Source organism: Syzygium oleosum, unplaced genomic scaffold (genome assembly GCF_021117445.2).
Source record: "Syzygium oleosum isolate NSW1041296 unplaced genomic scaffold, Sole_v2.1 Sole_v2.14, whole genome shotgun sequence".
Lineage (NCBI taxonomy): Eukaryota > Viridiplantae > Streptophyta > Magnoliopsida > Myrtales > Myrtaceae > Syzygium > Syzygium oleosum.
This window is the reverse complement of record NW_026607498.1, coordinates 4084905-4105055: the sequence shown is the minus strand read 5'-3', so window position 1 is coordinate 4105055 and position 20151 is coordinate 4084905. Positions and strand designations below refer to the sequence as shown.

Here is a 20151-nt window from a genome sequence, read left to right as displayed (position 1 = left end):
TGAATGGAGGAATTAAAGAAGGAGAAGAAGACGAGGAGGAGGAGGAGGTAAAGTTCCTCTCTCTTGTTGCTTGACTATCCTTTTTATTTACTTCATTTAACTAATTCACAATATCTGTATTTAGTTTGTAATTCAAGAGCATGCTTAATTCTTGTATGTTGCTAAATCACTTGGACCAATCTATAGCTTGCATGAGAGTGAATTTTGAGGTCTCCTTTCTGCTGTTGGGGATTAGACGTTTTCTTCAATGATTACAACGTGTTTGGCTTGCCTGAAAAGCCTAAAGTCACAGTTCTCCTTCTTTTCCGTGCTTCAATTGAATGTAATAAGAAAAAGAGGTAAGAACATCACTTCTTGCTTGAATAAATTGGAGGAGAAAAATGGGGCAACAGCGTTACAACAAGATTAACCTTTGAAGCATAGGTTTAGCATCCTAATGAGCTGTGAAAACAGACTGGATCATAATCTATCTTCTTTGGAAAAACACTTGTGAGGACTGCTTGGAGAACTTCTTATAGATAAAAATGAGCTAGGAGGAATTTTTAGTATAACAAGGATTGGTTTCTATTCTTACGGGTTGTTCTGTCGAGAGGGCTGGATAATCTAGTGATTAATTTTGTACTGATATAGTGTGACTGGAGTAATATGCTGCTCAGAATGGTTGCTTTCCTAGAATGCACAGTTTTGATCAGTTACCTGAGAAGGCAAACACTTCTCATTGAAGTTCTTAAACCTTGCCTTTAGTGCGATGATAGATTATCTATAGGCTTCACTAACATTGTTTACAAGTGGCTGTATTGAGTGCTCAAAACTTATCAAGTGGCAATGCTTGAAAACATATACCTTGTCTATAGCAGGTCTACTTGCGGTAACAGTCAAATAAATGACACTAGTGAATCTCCTTTTTACTGTCTCCCCTTATGTGCTGTCTACACTTTCGAGTTTCATCAACTTCCATGATTGTGATAGAACTTCATAAGAAATTTCAATTTTTAAACTTTTTCCACTTTTCACCAAAAAGAAAGAATCTTGAGTTCATGATGTCATCAATTTTGGTTGGTAATCAGCATATGCTATTTTAGATTTTGATACTTTTTTTGGATTGGAACTTTTGATACATGAATAAGCATGTGGTGATATATAGTGCACTGATACTATATCTACCACTTCCTTCTGCATCCAAACATGTTTTGGCGTGCGCTCATATGTTTTCTTGCTTCTTATATGTTGCTGAGAATTTAACTCATTGAAAGGATGAATTGTATGAATGAATGCTGGAAGAGTGGGAGGGAAGGGTGAATGTTGGCATGTCCAGCAAAGTTACAACTTCGATTTGAGAAAGTGTACGGGATATGGCTATTGGCAAAATTAAAAGTCATGAGAAAGCTGACCATGTAACTGTCGAGCAGGTAAAGTACATTTTCATCAAAAGATTGATCAACGTTATACAGAGCGTTTGGTAAATATTTCGATGAAAATTCTCCATGCTGCCGTTGTAACAACAGCCACAATACGGTCTCTTTGTACTAAGTGTAATCTGCTGCTTGGATTTTTCTCAAGACAATATATCCCCTGTAAATATGTGTCCATCTTAAAGATCTATTAGAATTTTCAGTCAGTTTCTTATTGGCCTCCTTCCTTTTGCTTTGCACCTCTATCCCAGGGTGAAATCTTCTGTACTCGGCAAGAAGCACGAGCGGAATTAATTTTCAGAATCTATCATTCTTCATGGATATAGGAAAACAAACTATAGTTACTTTTATTTTATCATCAATAGTTTTGAAGTTGAAACGAACCCTATTGCAAGCTTAATCTGTCTCTTTGCTAAATCAATATTTCGGTTTGACTGAATCATAGCTGAGTAAACTGTATGATGTTCGGCCAAAAAAAAAAATGTTTGATGGGTGTATGCATTGGTTCATGTCCCCTCTTGCAATAATTATTCAGAAGTAAGACCACTTCTAAAAGTTATTGCGATTGCAGTGCCCCATCCCACTCCTAAAAGTTACTGAAGTGATACTAGCATCTCCGAGAAGTTCTCATGGATATGGTTGTGCAGGCTATTGATCAGAAGACTCGGATGGTTCTCTTCAAGATGCTCAACCATCAAGTATTATCTACAATCAGCAGTACTCGCTACTTTCTTTTTTTCTATCAATTGTTTGTAGGTGGAACTTTTCCACATCATTGTTATAATTTCAAGATTTCACTTGTGATGTATACTTTTGCTACTACTGCATAGTCACTGGACCCTTTTGTCACTTTGACTTTTGTTAAGCAAATGTCTATCTTGCAACATAATCTGACGAGCAAGAATTGGCAATCAAAGTCTACAAGACTTCAGTGCTGGTGTTCAAGTAAGTGTGAGTCACGTATTGTATTAGTTTAATTTACCGGATGTTGAGACTTCTTTACACTTTTGAGCGGAAACCCAGTTTTAGCTATGAATAAAGCTGGAGGGATAAGTTTTGTTTGTCTTGTATTGTGTTAGGGTTATCGTTATTAGATGATGTTGGTATAATGTTCTAAGGTAAATTGTATAGCAGATTCTTCTTCTTCTTCTTCTTTTTAACCTTCTTTTTGCTAGGGACTAGGAGTGTGCAAAACGAACCGCTCGGACCGGACTGGACTGGCCGGTTTGGTCCGGTTCCCGAAAGTGTCGGTCCGGTTTGAGCCGGGAACCGAACCGACTACATATACTTTTTTTTTATTTCTTTGAAAAAATTATTAAAATGTAAACTAAACCCTAAGTGAAGTACTTTTTTGGTTCCCAACCAAAAGAAAAAGTAGTTTTTTGGTTCGTCTTTTAATTTGAGGATCATTATTGATGTTTGATCATTCATGGTTGCAAAATAATCCTTATCTCTCGATGATTGGTGGGTTTAGTTTATTGTTTTTGATCTGCAATTTATAAATCTACTTTTTTAATTTTTGTATATCGTAGAAGATATATGAGCACATAGTTAGAGTCCTTTTACTCATATCTTTTCCAAAAGAGTGGTGGGGAACACAAAAAGATGGCATCAAGTAGTGGGACAAAAAAGTGATCGGTTCCATTGGACTGGAACCGGAAACTGATTACCCCTAGGAAGGAGGCCTTGGTAGGAGTTGGCTATGACCTAATCGAATCCCGGTTCTGATCCACTATCTATAGTTAGATACCTTCTGTGATTTTAGTTTGATTTTTTCACTTACTCTGGAGGGTGAGAAACTGAATAGTTTTGATATGTTGGATTGAGAATTCTTGGCTGGCTTGGTTAGGAATTACCATCACGAGATTTAATGCTTTACTGAGGTGAGGTTCATAGACTGGCTATGCAATCACAAGGCAGATTGTGAAATTTGCCAAACCAGGAGTTGATGAATCATTATTTTGGGACTCCGATATCAATTGCATTTGTTCGTTTTGGGTGTTACCCAACCCCGACGACTGTTTAGGCAGGGTCATTGACTGTGAGCTCTGATAATAACAAGGGTTGGAGCCTTCAAGGTAGGGGTGTGCAAAAGAACCGGGATCCACCTGGACCGCCCGGAACCGGACCGGAACCGGTGGTTCCCAAGGGAACCGGTCCGGTTCCCGGTTCCAAAAATTGGAACCGATACTGTTTGGGCCGGTTCCCGATTCCCGGTGTGGAACCGCCCACCCGCCCACCCGGACCGGACCGGTAATATAATAATAATATATTTTATTTTTTAAATTTTTAATTAAAAAAATCTGAACAAAAAAAATTAAAAAAAAAAAAAGAAAATTTGTTATCATGTCTGAAGCTCTTGTGTAGTTGGGATACCTTGGTCATTTTTCCTAATAATTAATGGGTACCCACTTGATTTATCGATGATGTGGTTAATATAATCGATCATAGTGTAGGAATTGTATGAAAAGTTATATTCTTTTCCTTTTGTTCTGTTGATCCGATGTTGGTCCACAGAAATTTTTTTTTATTTGTCTAGGAAAACCTGTTGAGACCGGTTCCATGGACCCGCCCAAGAACCAGATCGGACCGGCAGTCCGGTTCTCGGGTGGGTCCATGGAACCGATGGGCGGTTCTCGGTTCCAATTTTTGGAACCGGTCCTGTAGCGGGTGGTCCATGGTTCCGGAGCAGATAACGTGTGCTTGCTAGTGCTTGCTTTGGCATGTCTGCTTGCGTGAGATTCTGACCGTTTTCAAGAAATTGTTCAGCTGATCAACGATGTGCCAACTGATGTTTGAAATTCCAACAATTTACTTGTGTTTGGGTATCAATTTTGTTGCATGTTGTTTGTAATAAATCCTGTCATTTTCATCATCTATTTTTTGTAGATCCATGATTATTTTCGAGTCAAAAATCACCCCACAATCCCTTGAAGGCTCCAAAGGCTCCAACTGTTAAAAGGTTATTATCAGAACTCAAAGCCAATGACCCTACCTCAAGAGTCGTCTAGGGGTTGGGTAACACAAAAAAACGAACGAATGCAATTGATATCGGAGTCCCAAAACAATACTTCATCACCTCCGGGTCCGGCAAATTTCACAATCTGCCTAGCGATTGCATAGCCAGTCTTCGACCCTCACCTCAGTAAAGCAATAGGCCATTTAATCTCATGATAGCAATTACAAACCAAGCCAGCCAAGCATTCTCAATCCAACAGATAAAAACTATTCGTTTTCTCACCCCTGAAAGTATGTGAAAAAATCAAGCTAAAATCACAGAAGGTATCCAACCATGGATAGTGGATCAGAACCGGGATTCGATTAGGTCATAGCCAACTCCTACCAAGGCCTACTTCCTTATAATGACCCGCAAAAAGAAGGAAAAAAAGAAAAAAAACATAAAAGAAGAAGCTGCTATATAATTTACCTTGGAACAATATACCAACATCATCTAATAACAATACCTTGACACAATACAAGACAAACATAAACTTATCCCTCTCGCTTTACTCTCAACTAAAGCTGGGCTACTGCTGAAAACTGCAAAGTCATCTCCACATTCGGTAAATTCAACTTATTCAATACGGGACTCACACTTACTTGAACACTAACACCAAAGTCTAGTAGACTTTGATCGTCAATTCTTGCCCATCATATTATTGTTGCATGATAGACATTTCCTTATTGCTAGAAGGGAAAGTCGTTTCCCCCAATTTAAGCTTGTTGTTTCCATATTATGAAAAATGTTTTCCGTAAATTGATTTATTTTCCGTCATCCAAATATTAGAAAGTCAGAAAACAATATCCCGAAAACGGTTTTCCTTCAAATAAATGAACCATACATTCAACCCACTTCCCATTCATCCCCAAATTCCCTCCATTCCCAACACCTCACTTCCTCGCGCATTTGAATTCCTTGAAAAGCCCATCATGAATTAAAATCAAACAACGTAGGCAAATGGCGAAATTTGAATCTCATGTTTTCCATCACGATAATCCCTTAAACTTCTAACACTCTCCAAATTACGATCTAAAACTTATTTTATTATGCATAAAAAAATCTTTTTTATGTTTCACGAAAGATCAAAGCTATCTTCTAAGACCAAGTATAAAAAGCATTCTTTTATGTATTTAATTTTCTTTTTATTTTGTTTCGAACGCAAGGCATGTGGGTTTCGGGGCTAGCAATGGTATAACATTAGACGAGGGACAAAACCATAATTTGCTTCGACCGTTGATTTAACTCTCGTGGGATCTAACGGGTGTTGTTTATTTCTTTTTTTCTTCTAAGAACTTGCCAAGACACTTCTGCCGTGTCACATAGTCAAGGAACCTAACGTCGTCAACCGTCACCTAAACCGTGTACCAAGAAGGCAGGAATTGTTGCAAATTCAAAAAGGGCCAAAGGCAGGATTACTCCGCTTGCAAATACTTCTTTATGTGGATAGAAGCTATTTCTCTTCTCAATTCTAACAACATATAAACAGGAATCAGCATACGGCTATTCGAAAACTCAGTGAGTATACCGAAGTTCGGCAATAATAACATGTATTGTTACTCGGAGCATTCAATGAGTTATTCTTGAGAGGGATTGGATTTGAACCATGGAGTAAGAATATGAAGTTGTGTGACATGCATGTGGTTATCTATTTCAGTTCACTCACTGTGCATAATCATGAATGTTTTGGCCATGCCTAGATAGGTTTCTAATTTTTGCTTTTTCCTTAATCCACATCTTCCAACGGACACATATTGACTTTTTCTTACCCCGTAACTTAAAAATTTCACAATACACAAATTTTGACACATTAATCCATATATTGTTTTTTCATAATTTTCTAAAATTCTGATAATATTTTGAATTCAGGCGATTTTTCCTTTTGTTCAAGCGTACACAAGCATGCCCTTTGTCTGACGAAGAGGATAAGCCTCATTATACTTGTCCTTTCATTGAGAAATAGTTGTCATCCCATTGTGAAGATGTTGAACTTCGCCATTGTAATATTGGATTTGATTATGGGGAAAATTATCTAAAATGTTCTAAACCTATTGTATAATGACGATAAGTCCTATATTTTTCAATTTACCCAATTTAATCCTAAACCTTTTGAAAATTTGCCAATGTAATCCTTCAAACTAATTTTGGCAGGAAATTGCTAACGTTAATTATTTTTGCAGTTTTTTTTTTTTAAATTTTTAAATTTTTCTATTTTTTCCTATTTGCAAAATTGTCCACGTCAATGTTAGTCATACTCGGCCATGCCACATAGGACGCTAGCGTATACGTCAACGATTTCTGACCAAAATTAACTAGAAGAACTACATTGATAAATTGTTAAAATGTTTAGATCTAAATTGGCTTGCTAAATCTAGCAAGGGCATCGCGGTCCTCGCTAGAGGCCAGTGACCTTTATTAACCATAGCCGAGGCCCCAACGACCTGTGGAGGGAAATAGGAAAAAAATGAAAAATGAAAAGGAAAGAAGAAAATTTCTTCATAAGTTTTTAAAGAAAATTGCAAAAATAGTCCACGTCAACGCCGGCAGTGATGATCGTGCCACATAGTACGCTGGAGTCCACGTCAGCAATTTCCATTCAAAATTAGCAGGAAGAAGGAATACATTGGCAAATTGCCAAAATTTTTTAGGACTGTTTAAGACTTTTTAAATAATTGTCCCGTTTGATTGGTAAGCTACAGAAACAAATTCGTTTCAAGATCTGAACTATCTTAGTACTGTTGTCCTTGGTAACTGGCGAGGCTTACTTGCAAACAAAAGTTAAATGAACAAGGTGATGATTTTATAACGCAGACCATGAGATCAAATGACTCATTTGTGGCGAAAATACTAGTCTTATTTTCAAGTTTTGGTGTAAATACCCGTTTGCATATATCCCCAATTCCAGTAGAAGTGGTAACATTAGTGGGGTTTTCTGTCTATTTGAATTATTAGTCATATCATAGCTATTTGGAGGATTTGAGCTTTATGCTTGAATACACTGGAGGAGAAAAATGTGGCTACATCGTTTTGACGAGATTAAATTTGAATCATAGGTTTAGCATCCTAAATGAGCTGTGAAACGGAGCGGATTTTTAATCTCTCTTCCTCAGGAAAACACTGAAAGGACTGCTCGAAGAACTTCTTTTAGATAAAGATAAACAAGGATGATTTTTCAAAATATAGAAGGATTTGGTTTCTCTTTTTAGTGGCTGTTCTTTTGAAAGGGCTGGAAAATCTTGTGATTGATTTTGTACCGATATAGTGTGACTACAGCAATATGCTACTCAGAATGGTTGCTTTCCTAGATTGCACAATTTTGATCAAATTACCTGAGAAGTTAAGACTTCTTATTGAAGTTCTTAAACCTTGCCTTTACTGCCACGAGAAATTTTCTATAGGTTCCACTAACATTTTTTACAAGTGGCTGTATTGAGTGCTGATGCTTATCCAGTGGCAATGCTTGAAACATATACCTTGTCTGCATGAGGTCTACTTGTGGTAACAGTCAAATAAAAGGCACTAGTAAATCTCCTTTCCACCATCTACCCGTGTTGACACCTATTTTTAATTTGCCCAAAATTAATTGCACAAAATTTAGGAATTAATTTTCTTTAATTCCTAAAACAAAAATATTTCAATTTAAATGCATTGCATATAGACATTAGGCATATGTGCATTAATAGGGCCTATTAGAGCATATTTTCTTAAATTTCAAACAAAAATTTAAAAAAAAAAAAAAAAAATTCGGGCCGGGTCGGGGCTGGGCCGACCCGGCCCTTTTCTTTTTCCTTTTCTTCTCCCCGCCTGGGCCCCGGCCCATTCTTTTTTTCTTTCTTTTTCTTCCCCCCTGCACGGCTGGGCCTGGCCCGGCCCAGCCCTTTCTTCTTCTTCCCCCTCGCCGGTCGCTCTCTCGCCCCTGTTCTCCCCTGTTCGCGACGTCACGCCGACGCACGGCGGCGCCCGCTCCTCGCCGTCGCTATCGGCCGGAGGAAGGCCGAGAGAGCACGCCGACGGGACCGGCATTAATTGCCGCTCCCGTCCTCCCCGTCCCGGCTTCCCTTATCTCCTCCTCCCTCTCACCTCCTCGTTCGTCCGCTTCTGCGCCTCACCGAACCGATCCCACCTCTGCACCGGCCTAAATGGCGCGAAAGTCGCGCGCCGAGTAGGCCGGTGCGGCACGTCGTCATTACGGGCGTAACGGAGCGAGGGGGCACCGTCGTCCGGCTATAAATAGCCAAAGGGAGAGAGAGCCCCGTCGGCAAAATTGAGAGAGAAACAGAGAGAAAAAAATTGAGAGAGAAAGAAGGGAAAGTCGGTTTTGCGGAGTTCCAAGCGTCGCCGTCGCCCCCGATCAACCGGAAAGCCCCAGGCGCGCCGTCGACGGTGAGCTCTCGGTCCGGCCCGAACCGCCTGTTTTGCTCTGTTTTTCTGCTCGGTATGGCCGGGACTCGCGCCGGCCGTTTCGCGCGAATCCCGGCCCATACCGTCATCCCCGCCGTCCGTGTGTCCTCACCGAAGGTAGGTTGGTCCTTTGAATCCTCCGGTTCGCGGAACAATCGGATTTGTTGTTTTTGGAAGCGCACACCATCCGTTCGACAAAAGTCCCTCAATGAAACCGGTTTTTGTTTTGGTCGCCGGCCGTGGCGAATGCGATCGGACGGTGACCCCGGTGGGTGGAGAGGCTTGGTTTTACTCCCGGGAGGCCGATTTGGGGCGGCGCCGGTGCAGGTCGGCCGGTGAGAGGCCGTTTTGGCTTCGACAGGGAGCTGCTCCCAGGTTCGGCTGACCGGTTCGATTGGCCAGGCCCGGTCAACGCCCCGGTCGGATCTGTTGACTCGGGTCGGTCCAGCCGACCCGGTTCAGCCCGATCCGACCGGGTCAACGACCGGGTCGGATCCGTTGACCGGTCAGTCCAGTGAGGCCGGTTCGGCCGATCCGACCGGTCAACGACCGGGTCGGATCCGTTGACCCGGGTCGGTCCAATCGATCCGACCAGTCAACGGCCGGGTCGGATCCGTTGACCCGGTCGGTTCCGACCCGGTCCGGATCCCTTTTTTTTATTTATTTTTATTTTATTTTATTTTACTGCTTTTTAAAAAAAAAAATTTAAAAAAATTTCAAATTTTTTTTTTCTTTTCTTTCTTTTTCTTTCTTCTTTTTTATTTGTTTTTTTTTATTTAAAAAATATTTCGTATTTTATTTTATTTTTTTTATTTTATTTTATTTTATTTTTTTATTTTTATTTTTTTTTAAAAAAAAAAAATTTTATTTTATGTGATATATTGTTGTTGTTTTAATCTAATGTGATATTATTTTGTAAGTTTTTGTCTTATTTAAATTAGACAAGCCTGAGGTTGCGCGGTAGTATTTGCATGTTAGTTTTTATTACCGTTGTATTGTTATGCATGTTTTTAATACAATTGCATGAATGTTGTGTTTTTTGAATGTCATCTGACTTAGTTAGGGTTAGAACCTTAGGCTGCATGAATTGCTGTGTTCCTGTCTGCTGATCGTTCCTGATTATGCACTCGCTTGATCACCTCACATATTAGGAGAAAGGTCCTAAAATCAATCCAAATTGCCTGACAAATGTTTTCATAAATGAACAGGGTAAAAAGGTACCGAAAGGGCATTAGTTATCCAACTAGTGTAACCAAGTCCCCGAACTCATTTAATCTCTGGTTCGTAGGAATAGGGTGATTCTCCCATCACCCTATTTGGGTTTCTAATCGACCCACCCCAAATCGATTAGTGGCGACTCCTTGATATAAACCACTTGCATGTTAAACACTTAAACCCTAAGTCGCGATATGGTATGGGCTTGGGAGAGCCCGAGTTAAGTCCCGAACCTAGACTTAGCACGTACCAGGCGAGCCCCCCTTTTTTGCATGTCGTTTAAAAAAGGGCTCGGGAGTTTGGTCGCGACAGACTGGCGACTCCGCTGGGGACTTGTTTTTTTTAAAGTGGACTTAGGCCAAAAATTTTATCCTGTTCAAAATGATTTTTGTTTGGCAGCAAGGACTCCAGGTATGAACCTGACATTAAGGTGTTATTTGTTCTTGCAGGTTCGAATTGATTGTTTATAATTTGTTGTGCATGCTTTAATGATTTAGCACTACACCGTTGTACACACAACCACGCTGCCGGACCTGGGCCGCGATAGGGCATCCTAGGATGGTGTTAAGAAAGATACGACCTCGAACGCGAGTCCGCGATGTAGAGGTCGCCTTTCTTTTCCCCGGAATTTATTTCTAAAAAATCGTAAAGAAGTATCTTTAGCCGCTATTCGCGTGACTATAAGATATTCCTTTCGATTCGGCCGAGGTTAAAAGGACTTGACACCAACGCGAGGCTAGACGGTCGGGCACCCTTTTAACTTCATTTCTTTGGGCCGATCTAGATAGAAATCGAACCTCACTCCTCATGTGTATGTCATTGTGATTGCCATAGTTCAAGGAAAGGTATATATTCTGTCCCTTTTCATTTTATTATCCAGCGTACTTATTCATTTGATTCGTTTTTTTTAGGCCACCCGTTGATTGCATTTTATACACGATGGGAAGAGCTGATGTCCAATTTGTCCCCACTCCTAAAAAAGAGCTTCTGGCATGGTGGGACCGACTCGATCAAAATGGCCAACAGTATGTTAAAGCAAGAATTGGTCGCCTACTCCCCTTGCTCAAAATCAACATCCATTCTGGCATGATGCAAGCATTAGCACATTTCTGGTGTCCACAAACATCCACTTTCATATTCGGTAAGTTTGAGATGACCCCGACCCTGGAGGAGTACAGCGTTGTCATTGGAAAGCCTTTGGGATCTGAACTCATCAAACCACTTTTGGGTGTGTCCCCTCTATCCGAATTATCCCGGTTTTGCGAACCGATAGCAATACCGTGAAAAGAGTCGTTAAAGCCTATTGCAATGCACTTGGTTTTTCCTAAATGAACGTTTTGAAAGTCAACCCATGAGCCAAAAAGCTAAAATTTTTATCCTTGCTTTTGTTGGGTGTGTCATTTTCCCCCATCGTAGAAATTCAATAAACCCTTCAATTGCGTATGTGGCCAAACAAATTTGCACCGGCTTGGGTTATGTTAACTCGGTTCTAGCGAAACATTTTGTCTTTGAACCGTTTTAAACAAAATGATGATAAAATTATGCGGGCCGCCCGGAGATTTTACAAATCTGGTTTTTATCTCATTTGAGAGGTTTTGGGCATCTCATGCGGCTTTTTGAAGTCGATGACTTCATGCACCCGATTCAAAGGTTCGAGGTTTTAGAAAATAATTCCCCTCATAAGGATTATTCTACCTGGATAGATTTTTTGAAAAACCCCGATCCCGAGGCTTTCTTGTGGCATGCTAAATGGTTCCATGAGGGTCAGGTTCGGTATGCTCACCAGTTTCACAACCCTGTCCCTTTGCTCAGGTTATCTGGCATCACTTCATACTACCCCTACCGGGTAGCTCGCCAGTACAGAGGCCCTCCAGGAGATCCCGCCACCTCTACGACAGATTTGCTTCGAACCCGATTCACTCGCTCAAATTATAATTACGGCTGACGAAATTGGTGTCATCCAGAGAAAATGGACTGAATGTCAACCTGAGATCATTCTTGTGCCTAAACTGTTGAAAGGGCAAGAAAAAGTCCACCATGCCTCTTTATTCTACATCATACATCACAAAATCCCGGCAGAGCTACAACCAAAAGTCCCGGATGTACCCAACAAGCCCAGTCGCCAAACACAGATCGACCAGCTCGAGAGGACCGTGGGGACGAAGGATACGCTTATTGCGGAGCTTGTCCGTGAAAATAAACGGCTCCGAGAGACTGTAGCTTCCCCATCGTCTATAGATAGAGCATCCGGGAAAGGGCATCTTCTTGTTAAAAGCCCTGTCTTTTATATGTCCCTGTATTTATGTTTAGGGGTTTTGAATATCTCCTGTAAAAATGTTTATGGTTTGTACAAATGTTAATATAGCTCGGGCCGCTTTTTATACTTTAAATAATTTTTTTGCCCCGTACTGACACCACCGCGGCCTTCGGCCCAGTGGTATCCGGGGATGTAGCCTCAGGGTCCGAGGCGACCGGGGTTCGAACCCCGGGGACGCCACCTGTAATGATATATAAATAAAACCTTTTTTTCTCTCTTTTTTCTTTGCAAATAAGTACATTATGCAATAATAATATGACTAAGTCATAGAATGATTCTTTATTGGGCATTATACTTATTCATATACGCGTTTTCACAGGTAGTTACAAAAAATGGCCGAAGAAAATGTCCGCCTCAATAATATGGAAGATGAGATGAAAATGGTCATCAATGCGATCCAAAATCTCACAAAGCAGGTGGAATCCATTCATGGCAAGCTTACACCTACGCCTGCAGCAGTTGAGGTGGTGTTATCACCACCGTCTACCGGAAAAGACAAAGCTTCTGCCAGTGACAATAAAATGCCCCCGCTAGAGGACGATCCGCTTCCCCTTGCTGTTAGGAAGCTCGAACTCGAAGCATGTCCGATGACGAACAGGACAAACGCCTTGCAAAGGTCGAAGAAATCTTGAAACAGCTACAAGGCCCGCAACATGCCGTTCCACTTGACTGTCCATATACAAACGGGTCAAAGTACCGAGAAAAATTCAAGATGCCGGAATTCGAGAAGTATGATGGCACTTCATGCCCCCAGACATCATTTGCACATGTATCATGTGCGGATGACCCAGTACGTTGACAATGAACCCCTCATGATTCAGACCTTTCAAGCGAGTTTGACGGGGCCAGCCTTGACGTGGTATATGTCGAAAGATGTGGATGCTTTTAAGTCTTGGGATGATGCCGCTGATGCATTCCTCAAGCAATATCAGTTCAACCTTGACGTCACCTTCACTCGTGACGATCTGGAACGCACGGAAAAGAAGAAAAGCGAGTCATTCAAGGAGTATGCCACCAGATGGAGGAACTTGGCCGCCCAGGTTACCCCACAGCTCATTGATCATGAACAAGTAAAGTTGTTCATAAAATCGCTTCCATACGAATACGTACACCGCCCGGTTGGCGCCACGCGAATCCCTTAATCGTCTCGTCCCCGTGGGTGAACGAATTGAAATGGGGCTAGCGTGACGGATGGTTCACGAATCCCACTTCCACAAGTAAGAGACTCCACACACGAAAAGAGAAGGAGCCCCGACGGATGGAAACATTGCGTATACCCAGATCGTTCATCCTCCTCGGACATCCGTGTGAACAAAGTGAGCAGCAAAGACCTACCTCAAGTCGCCCGCCTCGGAGGCGATATAAGAAAAGACAATTCACTCCACGCTGGATCCCTTCTCAAGTCCCGCCATACTCCGGAAGAAAAACCTGCTTTCTACCGAACCAAAACGACCCAACTCAGAAAGCTTTTCGAATTATGATCCGTCAAAAAAATGTGACTATCACATGGGCGAGGTGGGGCATTCGACTGATGACTGCTATACCCTCAAACACCGAATCCAAAACTTGCTCGACACCAAAGCCTTTTCATTCCAGACATCCAAGCCAAACATACAGAACAACCCGCTACCCGAACATGAAAACAGAATCAATGCCATATCTACTTTCAACGTCTGTCGATTCAAGAGTGAGAGAGTACGCACTGTTGATGTTTATAATGCTCTAGTGAAAGCAGGGTATTATCCTATCGGTGAAATCACGCCTCTGTCCCTAATGAAAGAAAGGGTTGCCGGCAAAGGCGAAAGCAGGTTTGATTGTGTACGCCGACTATACCGATATAGTAGCCACCATCTCTGAGGTTATCATCGACTGGGACAAAGAATTTTCAGCACTGAATGCCGAAACAAGTGAAACCATCCCCACGCTTGTGAATGAACCTTTGTCTGATAGCCCAGACGAGGAGGAGGAGCTGACGATTGAGGTACCCTTATCCGCAGAGCATATAGTGATCGAAATACCTCAGCCCTACCGTTACGAGAATGACAAAGCGGTCCCATGGTCCTACGAATTGGATGTGGACCTAATCACCAGGTCAGGACGAACGTATGCCCAAGCCGACGCTCGGCCTCCGAAGCTTTATTCCGACGAAGAAGCCAAAGAATTCCTGGCCATCGTTAAAGCCGGTGAATATAATGTGGTGGATCAGCTACGTAAGTTGCCCGCTCAGATTTCCTTATTAGAGCTCCTCCAAACGTCTGTAAAGCATCAGAAAGCTCTGATGAAGGTACTCAGCGAAGTAAACGTACCGAGACAATCGAGCACACCAAGCTAGAAGCATTTGTGGGGTCTATCCTTTTGAAGGATCAGATAACATTCTCGGAGGATGAATTTCCCGCTGAAGGAAGGGGACATACTAAAGGTCTCTACATTTCCGTCAAATGTAGAAACTCCCACGTAGCTCGAGTTCTGATAGACAATGGGTCCGCACTTGAATATTTGCCCGCGCAACCTTGCGCCGTCTTAATGTGGACACATCTAAGCTCCGTGCCTCCAAAACATCCGTCCGAGCTTTCGACGGAATGAAGAAAGACAACTGTGGGTGAGATCGATCTCGATGTCCGAGATTGGCCCAACAGTATTCAGCATCCTGTTTCAAGTAATGGACATCCCCACTGCCTTTAGCTTTCTACTGGGGCGTCCCTGGATTCACTCTGCCGGAGCTATACCTTCAAGCCTTCACCAAAGCGTAAAGTTTGTGGCCCAAGGGAAGCTGATCACGGTCCTTGGAGAGGAAGACCATCGAATCTACCAAGAAACCGCCATCCCGTATGTCGAACCAAGCGGTAAAGTCGAATCTAGCTATCAGTCCATCGAGCTTATTTCGACTGTACATGGATATCGAGGAACTGCTCCTCTTGTCCCCGATATGTCAAAAGCCTCGGTCATGGTAGGGAAAGTTATGGTTGGGAATGGCTTCACCCCAGGTCAAGGACTCGGCAGAGGAGGCCGGGGCATTCGAGAGCCTATTCAGGCTGCCAAGAATCACCGCACTGCTGGTCTAGGGTATCGCGGAGGAAACCCATCAGCCAACAAGGGGCATATAGCGGGTCAAGTCGGTTTGCCACTTCCCCATATCCGGGAAACTTTCCCGTCACCTGCTAAATTACTGCAGGATGAAAAAATTTATCTTAACCTCTCAGGACAATCAGGAGAGGGGTTCAAGCATCCTGCCGAATCTTCAAGTCAACCGAACTCCTCGATGCTTCCCTAAATATTGCTATTGACCGACATCGGAACCCAGACGAGCTACCGATTGAGGAAGATTGTGGACGAGAAGAAGCGCTGGATAATGTGGTCACCCTATTTGACGACATCTTTATAGGAGCCATACAAGAAGACTCGGCCTCTCAGACAAGTACAAACCCGCCTGATTTGTTTGCACGTTTGCAGTGTCGGTTAGGGGAGCTACGAGATTTGCTTGCGTCGTTAATGGATACTATCGGCCAAATCTCGGATGTATTACTGCCGTTTCCCGATCAGGAGCAGGTGACCCAAGTAAATCGTCCCGAAGAAAACCCGCCATCGGGAGCCCTTCCCAACACGACTTGGCGAGATGTCCAACTCCTACAGTGGCAGGGCAATGTACGACGATACTCGCCGGTTCCCAAATCCATGGATGTGATATTTTCTATCCTTTTGCGAAAGGGGCTGATCACAAGGAAGCCAAAACACCCTACTCCCGAATACTTCATTAATTATGATCCCTCCGAGATCTTGTGACTTTCACTCGGGAGAGGTCGGGCACTCATTTGGATGATTGTGACGCTCCGAAGAATAGAATTCAAGATCTCTTTGGATGCTAGGGCATTCACTTTTCGTGCCCCATGGTTGTGTCATGGTGAAGATGACCTCTTGGTGGTACCTAGCCTTCGTGACGCTGCCCCTGAGCTTTCTGATAAGGCACGCAAGGGAAAGAAAATTATGGATACCCTGGGCCGGCCCAGGTGGTAAGTTCGATTATTACGTTGACTACCGAGATGCCATCAAGTTTTTATGAAGACCAACGAAACAGCATTCCTATCGAATGGGACGACATGGAAAAGCTGACACCAGTGAAGAGAAGAGCCGATGAGCTAGACTCCTGGAACGATGATTTCGAAGATTTCTTCGTCGGCGCAATAGACGAAGGACCGGTGGAGGGAATGGGCGCAAGCCCGCTTGAGTAGAATTCCTCTTCTCCTTTCGCATGAATCCTGGAAAAGGGGCTATCCTTGTGTTTTGTTTTTCGTAGTCATTTCTGCTGGAAGGAATGTCTTTTTGAACTCACCCTCTTTTGAAGTTGTAAATCCGTGTATTGTAAATAAATAATGTTTTGAGGGCATGAGGTAGTATACCAAACCGGCCCGTTGATGATATCCAGCCACGAAAAGGAAAGTATTCTGAGGCCCGGGCTATCTCATGCTTCCTCGTTTAAAAAAAAAAAAAAAAAAAAAAAAGCCTCTTTGAAAATCAAAGACGTTTCACAATTTCCTCAAAAAAATATCCTAAGTGGAAGAGGACAATGAAAAAATCCATATCTCCATTTGTTTTTCTAATCAAGTTACCCTGTGTTTCAGGTATAATCTTGCGACTTGCGAGGGAGTTAGTACGGTCCAGCCTGATGATGTAGATATTGACGGCAGCGATTCTGACGATTCAAGCGATGATCCCGCTGGAATCCAAAGAAATTGGGAGCAATATGAACAAATTAAACTCCTTACAATCGAAGATACTGTTACCATCAATTTGGGTGGTACTCAGAAGCCAAAAGAAGTGAAGATTGGGGCCAACCTTCCCGAAGAGAAAGCCACACGTTTAACTGCTCTCCTCAAAGAGTATCAAGACGTCTTCGCATGGTCTTATTCTGATATGCCAGGACTGGACCCTCGGATTGTGGAGCACAGTTTGCCTACTAATCCCGACATGCCTCCCAAAAAGTAAATGTTACGAAGGACCAAACCCGAACTGTCGAAAAAGATCGAAGAAGAAGTGATGAAGCTGTTGAAAGTAGGGTTCATCGAAGTTTCGCAATACCCTGATTGGGTAGCGAACATCGTACCAGTGAAGAAGAAAGACGGTCGAATTCGAGTTTGTGTGGATTACCGCGACTTGAACAAGGCCAGCCCAAAGGACGACTTCCCGCTCCCCCACATAGACGTCCTTGTGGATAGCACTGCTGGTTTCGAATTATTTTCTTTCATGGATGGATTCTCTGGATACAACCAGATAAGGATGAACGATGAAGACAAGGAGAAGACGGCGTTTATCACTCCATGGGGGACTTTTCACTACAGGGTTATGCCTTTTGGTTTGAAAAATGCTGGGGCAACATACCAACGTGCTATGGTCACTCTCTTTCATGACCTAATGCACAAAGAAATTGAAGTCTATGTCGACGACATGATCGCCAAAACCAGGTGCGGAGAGAATCACATTGAAGCTTTGAAGAAGCTATTCAGCCGGTTGCGTGAATTCAAATTACTCCTGAACCCTGCAAAATGCATATTCGGGGCGACCTCTGGTAAGTTACTCGGATTCATCGTGAGTAGCAAGGGGATTGAGGTCGACCCCTCGAAAGTTAAAGCAATATGTGAGTTGCAACCCCCGTCCACAGTTAAGGAAGTCAGAAGCCTTTTGGGAAGGTTGAACTATATTGCTCGGTTCATCTCCCAACTATCTGAGACTGCGCGGCCTTTCTTCAAACTCCTCAGGAAAGGCGCTCAAATCAACTGGGATGAAGATTGTCGGGAAGCATTTGAAAAGCTGAAGCAGTATTTGATGAGTCCCCCGGTACTAATCCCACCAGTTCCAGGGCATCCTCTAACTCTCTATTTAACGATTCACAGTGAATCATTAGGAGCTCTATTGGCCCAGAGCCACCCCGATGATGGAAAAGAACGAGCAATCAATTATCTGAGTAAGAAGTTCACCGTTTCGGAACAGAATTATTCCGAATCAGAAAAAACATGCGTCGCATTGGTGTGGGTGTTGCATAGACTCCGACAATATACTTTGCACCACCGGCGTTCCTCAGATCGAAAACGACCCTATCCGGTATTTGCTCAACCGACCAGCATTAGTGGGAAAATTAGCTAAATGGCAGATTCTAATTTCAGAATTTGACATCCAAACGTCATCGCAGAGGTCAGTGAAAGGCCGGGTGATCGCTGATATGCTGGCTGAATGCCCTGGGGAAACGCATGACGATGGTCTTCCAGATGATCGCATTTTATCAACGGAGGAACACACATGGACCATGTTTTTCGATGAAGCAGTAAACCTGTCTGGCTCTGGCACTGGGGCGGTCTTGATATCCCCAGATGGGCAACATTATCCTGTGGCCGCGAAATTGGTGTTTCCTTGCACCAACAATATAGCCGAGTATGAAGCATGTATTCTCGGTTTACAAGCGACAATTGATATGAAAATATCCAAGCTAAAAGTGTTCGGCGATTACGCCTTAATTATACTCCAGTCGTGGGTGAATGGAAGACCAGGGATACTAAGCTAGTACCCTATCGTGACTATCTGGAGGAATTGGTTTCGAGAATTCAACGAGATCTCGTTTGACTACCTATCTAGATCTCATAACCAATTCGCCGATGCACTGGCTACACTATCATCCATGTTGCAGGTTACCAATGGTTTGGAAATAGAACCTCTGAAAATTGAAGTTCTAACCAAACCGGCCCATTGCATGACCTTGACTGAAGAACCCGATGGTAAACCATGGTACTCCGATATCATGAATTACATCAAGGAGCAGCAGTTCCCTGAAGGGATTAGCTCTACAGACAGAAGGTACATAATGAAGATGGCGACGAAGTTCTTCGTCAGTGGTGAAAGCTTGTACAAGAGGTCCTATGATTCTATTTTGCTAAGGTGCGTCGATACAACTGAAGCAACACGAATTATGCGAGGAATTGCATGAAGGAGTATGCGGTCCACACATGAATGGACACATGTTGGCTAGGAAAATAACAAGACTAGGTTATTACGGCTTTCCTTAGAAAGCGATTGCATCCGACACGTTCGAAATTGTTACCGTTGTCAGATCCATGGAAACAAGATAAATACCCCACCAACTGAATTACATCAGTTATCTGAGCCATGGCCATTTTCAATGTGGGGCATCGATGTGATCGGCCCAATTAATCCGAAAGCATCAAATGGACATCGCTTTATCTTGGTCGCAATTGATTATTTTTCTAAGTGGATCGAGGCTACGTCATATGCCAATGTCACTGCTCGGAATGTGATGAAATTCATCAAGCAGGATATAATCGCCTGCTATGGCGTCCCTGGAGCCATAGTTACAGATAATGGGACAAATCTGAACAACAAGATTGTTGATGATTTACTCAGTGAATTCAAAATCCGCCATCTGAATTCGTCTCCTTATCGTCCCCAAATGAACGGAGCTGTTGAGGCTGCCAACAAAAACATCAAAAGATCTTAGCCAAAGCTGCGAGAACTACCGAAATTGGCATGAAAGATTGCCTTTCGCATTAATGGCTTACGAACATCAATTCGGACTTCCACGGCAACCCCTTTTTCCTTGGTATATGGCATGGAAGCGATCACACTTTGTTGAGGTAGAAATCCCCTCATGCGGGTATTGTCCCAAATGAAACCTGTCGATGCGAGAATGGAAGCGGCAAAAGATTGGAGCAGTGAATATGATTGATGAAAAGCGATTGAAGGCTCTTTGTCATGGACAATGCTATCAACGAGAGGGTAGCCGGATCGTTCAACCGGAAGGTACGCTC

The 20151-nt window shown here is 42.9% G+C and overlaps 1 long non-coding RNA gene across 2 annotated transcripts in view; it reads left to right on the top strand.

Annotated features, from left to right (window-relative positions):
* The first annotated feature begins 557 nt into the window (after positions 1-557).
* Positions 558-20151, top strand: part of LOC115663243 (uncharacterized) — a 32298-nt gene continuing 12704 nt past the window's right edge. Inside the window, exon 1 of one of the 2 annotated variants that reach the window (XR_008817921.1) lies at positions 558-2357. This is a non-coding gene — a long non-coding RNA (uncharacterized LOC115663243). The remainder of the gene's footprint in view (positions 2358-20151) is intronic. The other variant, XR_008817922.1, reaches the window with a different exon arrangement.